Source organism: Ochotona princeps, chromosome 7, assembly GCF_030435755.1.
Source record: "Ochotona princeps isolate mOchPri1 chromosome 7, mOchPri1.hap1, whole genome shotgun sequence".
In the NCBI taxonomy this organism is placed as follows: Eukaryota; Metazoa; Chordata; class Mammalia; order Lagomorpha; family Ochotonidae; genus Ochotona; species Ochotona princeps.
In genome coordinates this window covers 7,410,627-7,420,484 of record NC_080838.1, presented here as the reverse complement: position 1 = coordinate 7,420,484, position 9,858 = coordinate 7,410,627, and positions in this window count along the sequence as shown.

Sequence of the window (9,858 nt, the reverse complement as noted above, 5' to 3'; positions counted from 1 at the left end):
CCTTTTGCAGGAAAATCTGATACCTGTAGTGCCGAAACCTCATGTTTTCTCGACTCATGCATCGTGGTCACTGTAGTGACTAGTTGCCCAGCAGTGTGAGCCTCTTGAAGTCAATATTTTGCCCTCTCAATCTTTTAATCTTCCTAAAAGCTGGATTTGGGATAGGTACAAGTTCTGACAATAGTCTTCTGCTAACTGTCTGGCAAACAAGGAAGCAAGCAAATAGAAATCTTAAGGACTAGAATGGAAGGAATTATGTTACGTTTTTATTAACACACTTCTTGCTTGTTTAGATGAACTGCTTTGTTCTGCCACTGTCAGATACGTGCTCATCCAAATGGGGGGGTTGAGGAAGGAGCTGGTCCTTGATAAAGCTCTTGCTGACCCTTGCCCCGATGGTTGCTTCACACTGAGTCCTTGTCTCTGCCATCAGATCTGCCTGACTGGGGGCGCATAACCCTTTTCCCTGGGTTCTTAGGGCTGGTTACTGTTACTGGCTGAGGCAGAAGCGTGTCTGCAGTGAGCTGCCTCTTTCCTGTGTCCTGGAACTGGGTTTTATGTACCTGCCCTTTCCCTTCCCTGGCCCTCACCATTGCACGTCTCAGGCCCTTGGATTAAATTCATATTGAGTCAACCCATTAATAATGGAAGATGTAATCACTACCTTCATGAGATCAGACTCTGGTTCTAAAATAACCTCTGGTATCATCAGCAGAGGTTCAGAGAAAGGATTTGGTAGGTAGGCTTACTTAGTGGATGTGTACTGCACTGTGATGTTCCTGAGCTCGAAAGTTTTGAGATGCTTGCTGAAACATTTCTTGCTAACTTCTGTAACATGTTCTATGTTGGATCTGAATTTTAATCCTACTACTTTTATTGTTAATTTGTTCCTGATTTGTTTGGGTGATAGTGATGGATGTAGTGACAGAAGCACCTCTGTCAGCCCAGGCAAGTGGAATTGTATCTGGGGCTGTCTATTAAGTATGTCTAGTTCCTTCTGGATGTTTTGCAACCATTTGCTGGTTACATGTTCGTTTCTGCTGGGTCTGCTGCAGTGTGCAGTAATGCTGAGTCTGTTAGCTTAATGTACCTGGTTGTAGTCAGTGTGTGTAATAATTTGAACATTTTTTTGTTGCTTAAAAACGTTCATTATATAGTCATTTCGTTTATTGACTTTGAAAAGATTGTTTTTGAGAGTCAGACTATAACTAATTATTTTTAACCATATTTTTGGGGAGAGCAGGTTCTGCTTTGTGATTCTCCCACGAGTCACGTAAGCTAGATTTCTGAGAGGAAGCATAGGGGATCTGTGCAGGCAGTTACTTGTTTGATTCCCCCAGAGGCACCGGCTCTTTGATCTTCTATTGGTGTAGCTCCTCTGATCTTTCATTCTGTAAGGTGTTTGTGTCTCTGTGTGATGGATGTTTCACTGACCCAAGTAAATGGAAGAAAATTTTGTCCAGCCTTTAAATGTATTGCTTTGCTTGTTGTTTCAAAAAACCACAGCACTTTTCTTGGATAAGAACATTTTAGAGGCACCTGGCATCAAATCAACAGAATTGTGGCCTTTAATGGGATTTGAGGCATTGAGAAGTAGTTTGATTGGTAAGATTCTATTTTGTTTCTTTCTCCTTGACCATAACCTTGAACACAATGGTAGAAATAACTTTCTCCTTCCTTCTCTTGTATTTTGAATCAGGAGCATCTGATTTCTTTGAATCTTCTGCTCTGGGTATTATTTTCACTTTCCCTTTTTTCTGGTGAAAGAGAAGAAAAACTCAACTATGTACTGAATGACTTAAATTATGAAGAAGATAGCCAAGTTAAATTAGATGAACTCAGGTTTTATAACTGAATCTGAGAATTGCCTTGATGTTGTATATAGTCTATTTCATGATTGAGAAACATATTAGTCATTTTGATAAACTGTTGATTTGACTAATTATCCTGAAGGCTGGTTGACTAACTGAATTGCTCAAGTCAATTGATAATTTTGGTTAAATCAGCAAGTGATTGCAGTTTTATACAGGCAGCAAATATAGAATGTTCTATTAGACTAAAGATTTTATTGTGATACAATTATACAAAATACTAAATTCTAACATTTTATTTTTAGAGACTTTATTTTTATTGGAAAGTCAGATATACGGAAAGAAAGAGACAGAGAGGAAGATCTTATGTCTGCTGATTGATTCCGCAAATGGCAGCAACAGCCAGAACTGAGCCGATCCAAAACCAGGAGCCCAGAGCCTTTTCCAGGTCTCCCTTGTGGATGCAGGGTCTCAAGGTCTTGGGCTGTCCTTAACTGCTTTTCCAGGCCACAAACAGGGAGCTGGATGGGAAGCAGGGCTGCCAGCCATAGAACTGGCACCCATATGGGATCCAGGCAATGTTAAGGGGACTTTAGCTGCTAGACTACCCCGCCAGGCCCAGATTTATTTTATTTTTATGTGAAAGGTAGATTTACAGGGAGAAAGTGTGTGTGAGAGAAAGAGAGAGATATTCCATTTGCTGATTCACTCCTGACATATATGCACAGACTGGAGCTGAGCCGATTGGAACCCAGGAGACAGGATCATCTGGGTGTCTCATGTGGGTGCAGGGACCCAAGGACTTCAGCCATTCTCTGCTGCTTTTTCAGGCCATAGCAGGGAGCTGGAAGGCAAGTGGAATAGCCAGGATTCGAACTGGTGCCCATGTTACGCAAACACTTATAGGCTGAGAATTAGTACACAGTGCCATCGCATCAGCCCCCTCCCCTTCTCTGTTTTTAAATTTAGGATGGAGTGACAAAGAGGAGACAGAGGGCAAAAGAGGTAATTCTCTCTGCAGATTCACCCTCCAAATGTACATAATAGTCAGGACTGGGACAAGCCAATGGGAAATTTACCCAGGTCTCTCACACAGGTGGCAGGGGCCCCAGTACTTTGGTTATCTCCTAGTGCTTTCCCAGGCACATTGGCAGGACACTTGATCAGAAGACAAGAATCTGGGCCTGGACCTATGATCCAGCATGGTATGCCAATATCAAAAGTGACAGCTTATCCAACTGTACCACTGTGCCAGCCCTCTTTATATCTTTTTTAAATTCTAAAGCTTAAATTCTCAGGACATGTGATAGAAAAGGTTGTGACAACTTTTTTGGGGGGGAGAATAATTTTCTTTGAATAAATAATTTATAAGCTTCAGAAGGATACTTAGTGCTAAGGTCAATATTTTTTGATTTCAAAGCTGCTTAATTAAAGTGATAGCTTTGAAAGGCCACAGAACTAAACCTGGTCAGATAAATCCAGGGTTTCTATACATTTCTCATAGGAATAACCTAGAAGTGAACAGTCTGAATAGCAGAGCTGGGAGTCAATGCTGCTGATATTCCTTTTGATTTTTCAGATCTGCCTGAAACACACCTGCTTAAATTTGCTTGGTTTCTCTTCTGTCATTATCTTTTTCCTCATTTGTGAAAATCTTTCCACAGAGTCTGGTGTATATTATACAATTTTTAGCCAGGAATGTTTATTGACAGTATTTGTGGGCATAAATTCAAAATATTTGAGCAACAAACACACTTATCTAATGAAAAAAATCTGGCTTTTAATTTTTCTGGAGTTGTCCTTAGGGTTCTTTCTTACAAAAGCAGAGGATATGATTGCTTGGGAAATTTGGGCAGATTTGTACAGCTCTTCCAGGGTAGTTTTTCTGAAGAGAATCCCAGGTTGCCTAATCGTTTCAATGAATTTATCCTTGGCCTTCCTTTTCTCCCTAAAAACAAATCAGAGGTTATGAGGGAGATTGAGAGGGAGGAACATCATTTATAAGATTCAAATAATTTTAAGTGTATTCCTGGGGAATACACTTGTTGTCCCACTAATATAATTTTTTTCCCTGTATCTGGGGTCAGGGGAGAAACAAAGGGAGAAGCCCCACCCAGCCTCCCACCCATCCCAGATCCTCAATGTGAGGCAAGCTCAGAGGGTCCTGCTCAAACAGTTTTGACAGTTCAACAGGTCTGGATTGCTGCTAGTCTCGCTGTTCCAATTGAGATGAAACCTATTCAGAATCCACTGGCTGACATGGTCTCTTCAGGTTGGGGTTCTGAGATCAGCAATTCAGTTGGCGGGATCTCCAAAGAAACTTCATCTGAGGTGATCGCAGACCTGATTCTTGTGTGAGTTTGCCAGTACAGTGTCTGGCACAGTCCATCGCCCCAATCAGCTTATGTACATGCTGGTCTTGGCAACTGCTGGATCAGTTCTGTTTCCAGCCCTGTCATCCACTTGAGCTAATGGGTGTTGTAGTCCAGCTCGATCCTACCCAGTTCATACTTGGTCCTCACACAAACCAGTGGGAGCTGCAGCCTATTTGGGGCGACTCTCCATAATCTCCACCAGGTCTGCCCCCTACCCTGGTTCTGTGCATGCCAGTATGTACTACAGACTTGTTCAGTCTGTCCCACATCCCATTTAGCTCTCGTACTTGTCAATGGGCATTGAAGTCTAGTTTGACCCAACCAACCTGCTGTCCAGCCCACACACATACTGGCGTGTGCCTTTCTGTCTAGGCACCCCTGCCCCTATCCCGGTTTTTGTGCTCTCCAGCGGGAGTGGTTACCCATGAGGGAGGTGCCCACTATCTCCCTACTGAGCCACTCCAACTTCTGTATTGTGCACTTTCCAGGTGGTTCTGGCATTTAACTTAACAGAATTAGCTCCTAGTGCCAGCCTCTGCCAGCTGATGCTGCAGCAAAGGCCAACTGGCCCTCACCCACTCTAATTTTTGCTTGTACCAGTTGGAACAGTCAGCCCAATCTGGCCCTTTCCCAGTCTAGCTCACATGAGGCCCACAGGTGTTGTACCCTGCCTGGTCTGGTCTGCCCCTAACCCAATTCATGCTCTCTAGTGGGAGTGGTAGTCCAGCAGGGGAGCCCTAGGCTCTTTTTTTTTTTTTTTTTAAAGATTTATTCATTTTATTACAGCCAGATATACACAGAGGAGGAGAGACAGAGAGGAAGATCCTCCATCCGATGATTCACTCCCCAAGTGAGCCGCAACGGGCCGGTGCGCGCCGATCCGAAGCCGGGAACCCGGAACCTCTTTCCGGGTCTCCCACACGGGTGCAGGGTCCCAAAGCCTTGGGCCGTCCTTGACTGCTTTCCCAGGCCACCAGCAGGGAGCTGGATGGGAAGTGGAGCTGCCGGGATTAGAACCGGCGCCCATATGGGATCCCGGGGCTTTCAAGGCGAGGACTTTAGCCGCTAGGCCACGCCGCCGGGCCCGAGCCCTAGGCTCTTACACCAACTGGTCTGCATGAGGAAGGCTTACATTGTTTTTGTACTCTATCCCCAAGTGCCTACTGCTTTCTTGGATTCCCTACTGTTTCTTATGCTGAATAAATACGTTGATTTTCTATAAGTGCTTCAGTAGTAATTATGATTATTTTCATTTCTTGTTTAATGCACTAATGGCAGAACATAAACCACAAATGAGCTGCATTTCCAACATAATGGTATCGGGTTAGATGGCCAAGTTTGGTACTTTCCTATGTATGGTATGAGATGGGATTATTGGGGGTATAAGTGTTAATATGTAAAATTATTTTGTCATGATAAAGGAAGTACTCAGTTTCCTCTTTAGCTTCCATACCCTCTTCACAACTCTTTTGATCTTAGAAGTTAATTAACTTTAAAGTGCTAGATGCTTTTGAGGAGGGGTGGGTAAGACCCTTTTCTATTCTTGCTCACTGTTTTCTACCGGAAGTAGTAAATCTAGAGAATTAGTGCCAAATTCAAAATGTATCCGAATCTGAGCCTAATTTGGAACACTGTGAGTTTTCCTTCTTGCTTTTGCTTTCTCTTTTTTCCTCTTTTGTACAAAAGACATTGATACACATGTGTTAATTTAGTGGAGAAGAGTTTTAATTACAGAAGCATAGGTAGCCTGAAACCATTCAAGTGTATGCCATACACTGTAGAGGCAAGTGTACACGAACTGAAGCAGCATATGAGAGAATTGTGATCTGTCCCGTTGCTTCTGGAGACTTGTGGACAAATGAATGCCTTTCTCCCCATGGTGGCGGCCTATCTGTAGATCTGCTCTGGGGAGTGGAAGTCATGCAGTCAAAATGCCATCCTTGCTGCGGTGGAGGAATTGCTAATGTAAGTCATGTCAGCGTTTTCTTTTATTTCTTGGAGAGGCAATGTGGTAAGCCTCAATTGTGGACCCCCAAGCAGAAATTAGAGCCTGTTACCCTTTGTTAATTGCAAATTACAGAGCACATTTCCTATTGTAGGGCCTTTGAAAAGACAGTAACTAATGATTAGTATTTACGTCTGAATGCAGAGCCAGCCGCGAATGACTGTGCGCACGTGCTGCAGTGTGTGTGTCTCTCCATACAATGGAGGGAAAGGGGGAATGTCCCCTTCCTGAGGTACTGCACTGGCGCGCTTGCCAGCCTGTACTTCAGAACTGTGAAACAGTGCCTATGGCACAGTTAAACAGCAAACGAGACCTATTTGCTTATGAATGTTGTATTTTTACAGCATAAAGTTTCAGAAAATCACTTATGGATGCATAATTATCTTTGGTTTCCTGAGCAAATCTTAGTATGAAAGAATAGAGAAAAATATCTTGTACCCAAAGCCAAGTGCAGAGTTTTGGTGAATAGCAGAAGAGCTACCCAAGTTTAAATGCAGTGAATTATGCGGCAGGAAGTTGTCATAGAGGGTGGGGGGAGTGGCGATATGTGAAATCTTAAAATAATTCACACATATTTTGAAATTTTTTTTCCTGAAAGAAATTGAAAAAAATTCCCAACAACGACGAGACTTTGATAAAAAGGTCTTGGAGGACTTCTATGGTTCACCTTTAGAGAACCGTTGACCTAGACTGACAAAACATTCGGCCCAATGTTGACTTCAGGAATTCTTAGAAGCTCTGATCCCCCTCATACTGGAGATAAATTAAGCATAAATTTAGTGAGTAGTATTACACAATCATATGAAAATCACTGAAAAGGAACTTTAAAAGTTAGGCTATCACTGCTGAATTCTTTATGCTTTCTTTTTTTTTTTTTTTTTTTTTAAGATTTTTTTATTGTTATTGGAAAGCTGGATATACAGAGAGGAGGAGAGACAGAGAGGAAGATCTTCCATCTGATGTTTCACTCCCCAAGTGAGCCGCAACGGGCCGGTACGCGCCAATCCGATGCCGAGAACCAGGAACCTCTTCTGGGTCTCGCACGCAGGTGCAGGGTCCCAAAGCTTTGGGCCGTCCTCGACTGCTTTCCCAGGCCACAAGCAGGTAGCTGGATGGGAGGTGGAGCTGCCGGGATTAGAACCAGCGCCCATATGGGATCCCGGGGCTTTCAAGGCGAGGACTTTAGCTGCTAGGCCACGCCGCCGGGCCCTCTTTATGCTTTCTTAATGTCATCATCATCAGTATTTATTCCACTGGATGGTAACCACTTGTGGAACTAAGTTGATTTTGCACTGTGAGTTTTGTGTTAAATGTGTTTCCAACTGTATGAGGCCATAGTCTGAGTCAAATTGCATACTGCATTTGGCTACCCTTTAATCCAGTCTCATGTCCTTGTGGCTACAGTCACTCTTTCTGCCGTTTTCTTTGGTATTTAGGTTAGGAAAAAGATTTCATACAACAGAGTACTTCAAAGGTTTAGGGACAAATGGAGTTAAAGGATACATTTATTTTGGTACAAAAATTTGAAATCATTGCATTGCAGGGATCTCCAGTAATGTCATGGAAAATAAGTATGTGAAAAAGCAAATTATGTATGAATTTTAAAAATTATCTTTCCCATCTTTCCCATCATGTCATGGAAAATAAGTATGTGAAAAAGCAAATTATGTATGAATTTTAAAAATTATCTTTCCCATCTTTGAAGTATCAGTGTGTGTTGTTATTGCTATAAGTAGACACTTTTTCCTTTTGCTTAACGTTTTCTCCCTTCTTGTTAAGCGTTTTTGCCAAGTAGTACAAAAATACGGCATTAAATTTCAGAAATGATTAAAAGTACACAATGGAAATAAGTCTCCCCTATCGGTTGTCCCCTGACTGACCAGTTACCCCCAGGCTGAGGTCACTGCCTTGGTGGTGTTATGTATCATCACAGGTATACTCTGTGCTTTCATAAGCATAGGAGTAACACATTGCCCCTTTCTTACACAAATAGTGGTAGATGATTTTTGCTGCTGTGTGTGTGTGTGTGTGTGTGTGTGTGTGTATGTGTGTGCGTGTGCATGTGTCCCTGTGTATCTCCTGGTAGGCATCCTGTATCAGCACACTGGGGCTGCCTCTGATTTTCTTTGTAAACTCTGACATGGTTTTCAGTTATGGGAGTGCCATGGTTTATATAGACCGACTGTTGTTAAGGTGGTGTCTTTCCAACTGTTTACAATTTATCCAGTGCCATGAAGGTAACCAGTGTAGCCTAGAGTTTGGACAGTGTGTCAGACCCTTTGATATCTGTATGACTTTAATAGTCTGGTTTAACTGTTTTTCCATAACAGAATATTTTGTTATAGGCATTCCGAGTCCTCAAGTGTTTATTCAATAGTATTTTTACAATTTGAACTGGCTGTTGAACTGTTTTGATACTTTAAGGGAACGCATCTTTCAAGTGGCTTTTAAACCTTTTTTAAAGGAGAGTAATTGATATACTTATTGAATACTGTTTAAATTAAGTCTAGAAACAAATTTCAAGGATGATTTGAATATTAATATTTATTTTTATTTCTCTTATTAGTAAACATGTGTTTGGGTGTGATTCAAGTTGTACAACATGGAATTGTTTCACGGTATTATTATTAGTAATCTTCAGTCTTGTTCATGTTCTGAAGCATGCATTTATCAAAGCCTAAAAGCATTTGGAATGTGCAGAATGAAGGAGTTTTGTTTATGTACACTCTGGGTAAAGTGGTGACTTACAAAGTGGTGAAATAGAAGAAAATCCTGCTCTGCTGTAGAACAGTGGGTAAGCCCAAGTCAGAGTATAGTAAGCTGAAGAAGGCTAGGAAAAGTTCTAGGAGAATCAGGAATTTTTAGATGTTCACTTTACTTTTCAGCATTGTTGTGTGACATTATGTTGGGAGAAAAAAGGAAAACTAGGCCAGAGGATTAGAGCACATGGAGGATTTAGGTTTAATAGGATTTGATTAGACTCTAAGAAGAGATAGTCTGAGATAGTTTGACCCCATGTGAACTGCTCCCCTGACCCCAACTACTATTAGTTATAATTGAGGGCACACGGTTGGCCTTTCCAGGTGTTTGCAATATTTGAAGAGTCTTTCCTTTCAGATGGAATTTTCCATGATAAACACATTAACAGAAATAGACTTTTTATGTATTTAGTAGAAACCAATACAGAACATTCCAACATGCATTCTAAAATAATGAGTTTTTCTATTGGTAGTTGCTTGGGAAAAAAATAAAAATAAAAAAAAAAAGCAAAGGAAACGGAACCAGCCATAGAATTATATATGAAATGCTTGATGTTATGTTGTGGCTTTTAATTGGTCGGGATGATATTCTACCAGCTCTGCCTTAAGACCAGAGATGGTCTCCCCAAGAAACTGTTGAATTTATCTGGACAATAAGTTGCTGGACATTATGCAAACACATGCTTGCAATGAAAGAACCATAACTGGTTATGAACTGTACTACTGCAACAATGTGGAGAAATCCACCATGGGGGGAAGGTATAGGGAGGGGTTGGGGGAATCACAGAGCCTAGGAAGCTGTGTTATAAAATCAAATGTAATATATATGAAATGGTTGTCTTCTGTGCAGTGGTTTCCTTAAATGTATATGCTTTAATAGTTAAGAAAATACAGTTTGAATCTCATTT